Source organism: Cucumis sativus, unplaced genomic scaffold (assembly GCF_000004075.3).
Source record: "Cucumis sativus cultivar 9930 unplaced genomic scaffold, Cucumber_9930_V3 scaffold52, whole genome shotgun sequence".
Classification (NCBI taxonomy): Eukaryota; Viridiplantae; Streptophyta; class Magnoliopsida; order Cucurbitales; family Cucurbitaceae; genus Cucumis; species Cucumis sativus.
This window is the reverse complement of record NW_022279552.1, coordinates 144,721-147,703: the sequence shown is the minus strand read 5'-3', so window position 1 is coordinate 147,703 and position 2,983 is coordinate 144,721. Positions and strand designations below refer to the sequence as shown.

The window sequence follows — 2,983 nt, the reverse complement described above, 5'->3', positions numbered from 1 at the left end:
TGTAGAATGAGAAAAGACCTTAGATCCAAAAAAGTTATTTATTTATTATTGGAGTGAATTGTATAATTAATGTAGTTAATGGATGGTTTTGTAACCATAAAAAAATAATGAAAATAATTTTCTAAAAGAATGAATGAAAATTTGGAAAGTTAAAAGGTTTTAGGAATTAAAAAAAAGGGTGTAACATTATAAAAGACTACCAAATATACTGTAAGAGACATGCATTAAAGGAGCTGAGTGTCACGTGTGAAATTTTGACCCAAAAATCACCCCCAAAATTGCGCTAATTCATGCCACGACTCCTTCAGCAAGGCCCAGGAGCAGCCCAACGTGGTCCTAAGACAGCCTAAGGGCGACCACGACATGTGCCTACGGCATTGGCATGCACCTCTCGAGGACAGCTCACAAGCCCCGCACGCGTGCCACGACGAGTGCCCATGACAGCCCGAGTGTCAGCCCACGACACAGCCCATAGCACGCCCAGATGCCCGTTGACACGGCCATAGGCGCCCGGCACCAGCGCCCACCATCGGACCCAGCGCGCGCGCCCGTGTCCGCCCAACGTCCAGACGACCCCAGAACCTCGAGAAGCTTCCATAAGAATCGGGAAGGCGCGCCCCAACGCGCCGCGCGCGGAAGGCTCTAGAAGGCCCACGCACGCGCCCGACGCCCCCAGATGCTTCCAGAAGGCTCCAGACACGCCCATGTGCGTGCTGCCCCGCCCATGCTCAGTCTAGACAACCCCAGAAGCCTCTAGAACGTTCGAGACAGTGCCAAAATGTGCTGGAATGCGCGGGAGGCTCCCGAGAAGGCCCCGGAACGTGCTGGATGATGCTGGAACGTGCTGGAACACTCTAGAAGGCTATTATGACGGTCAGCGAGTGTCATGAAAGGTCTAGTCCTCTCTAGAATGTTCTAGGCTTCCTTGTTATGTACCAAATGAACTTGTAATCTCTAGAATCTCCCTTGGCCGACCTTCTAAGGCCCAAGGTCGGTGGGGATGGTCTATAAATACTTGGGGAGGGCCTCATTTGTATCAAGCCTTGCAACCTTGCATCTTGGCATGTCTTAGCCAAGCAAGGTCACCTTGCCACCCAAAGTCTCCTTGCCCATGGTATCCCCATGACAAGAAGACAGCATATTTGTACCCAAATATGTATTCATCTATTGTTGGAATGCAATGTATCATTCCAAAGACGTATCCATCCAAACTCCCTCATCCTTCCAACCTCTCTCGTGTCTTGCAACCAACCTTAGTACTTCCGCTGCAACCCGTTGTCGTAGTGCTTGGCGCACTACCCCTTCCGGGAAAGGCTTACTTGGCTACGTGGGCATTGTAGTTAGCCAAGTGCCGCACGTATGGTTAGCTTCAGATCCTAACCACGTGACATGAGGCATGCATACTACCAAATATACTATAAATAAACCATAATTCTTTTTTAAGAAATTAAACAACTAATTAAATATAAAGAAGAAAGATTAGAAAATGAATGATCAAACAAACTATGACTCATTTATTTTTGACAGGTTCGGCCAGTATCACCTGACAATTCATTTTCACCAAGAAAATAAACATGAGTAGCCTTGGAATCAAGTTCCTCCGATAAAAGCCACGGAGTTAATGGGTTAGAGACAGAACCAGAATTTGAGTTCAACGATGTGGATGGAAAATTCTGAAACTAGGAGCAACAGGAAGTTAAGACAACAAATTATTTTTAATATAGAAAGGGTAATTGTAAGAAGTTGTTAATGAAGTGTCCAAATGCATTATGGTAATATTGGGTGCAGAATGTTTGGTAGTTTTATCCGTGTGCTGTGAAGCACCACAGAGTTGAAGCATATGAAACCAGTGTTTATCTGACAAAAAATAGTGTCATAATCATTGCCTTTCCATTCCATAAATTTATGGATAGCAGAAGAAAGAGAACTCTCAACACTTGAATCACCATATAGCAGTCTACATCCGGGTGGTGCCTTGATTTTTGAAGATTTAGTTAAAAGCAGTGATAAAATTGGTACATAAATTACAGTGCATTTCTCGATATGCAACAACATTAAGAGCAACTTAAAGACAACAGTCATCAAGAAATCTAGTATTTAAAATGTACAAAGAGCAGTAGTAAACATATGTATTTTATGGCTGACTTTATCCATAATAAATGTTGGATTAAATCATCAAAATAAAACACAAACAGATAATTATCGAGTTTTTCAATGGAGGATAGAGAGGAAGACATGCATGCACAACTACTAGATCTATATGGTGCCATACTGCCAGTAAAAATTTAAAGACACACATGACAACATTATTTTGGTGAAGTTCTAATATTGCAACCATGGAGGAAAAATCAGCAAATCTTAAATAGATGTAGTAGTCCAAATGATAAAAGTTTGTCTCAAGATAATATTTCAATAACTGCAAATGCATTGTGTTGAACCTAACCTCTTGTGTTTCACGGTAATGAACAAGGACAATGTGTTCAAAGGTCCTGAACAAAAAGCAGAAGCAAGTCATAAATTATATAAGTAGAACACGATATACTGCCACTATCTAATTTCATTTTTCTTTGCTTGTGGCATGATGGGGATAGACCCACTGAAACAACTGGTAGCAAGCAATTTAACAACTTTCTTTCAACCATAACATACTTATCTAGGAGCCAATAACACCGGCGAACAAAGGTTGGGCTATCTAGTCCATGGGCATAGTATACATGTATCCTTTCTACATTACCAACCTGCCGAAGAGAAAGAAAAGATTATCAAAGCACACCTTTTCTTGGTTATTAAGGCTGTAAAAGAATGAAAATTACCATAAATCTGAACACAGTTAATATTAGACCATTGAACAACCTATAGATTCAAAAGGAAAGACTCAAACCACCAATAGACTGGTTAATCATTTAAAATGATCTCCAACAACATGATACGCAGTATATCGTGCTAGATCCATAATTACCACATGTGGACTCCTATGGTAATT

At 41.5% G+C, this 2,983-nt stretch overlaps 1 long non-coding RNA gene across 1 annotated transcript; it reads right to left on the bottom strand.

Annotated features, from left to right (window-relative positions):
* Positions 1-1,283: 1,283 nt before the first annotated feature.
* On the bottom strand, positions 1,284-2,983 carry LOC116405974. Its single transcript, XR_004219057.1, has 3 exons — positions 2,650-2,983; positions 2,444-2,489; positions 1,284-1,679 (listed from the first exon to the last, which is right to left on the bottom strand). It is a non-coding gene; the product is annotated as an uncharacterized LOC116405974 (long non-coding RNA).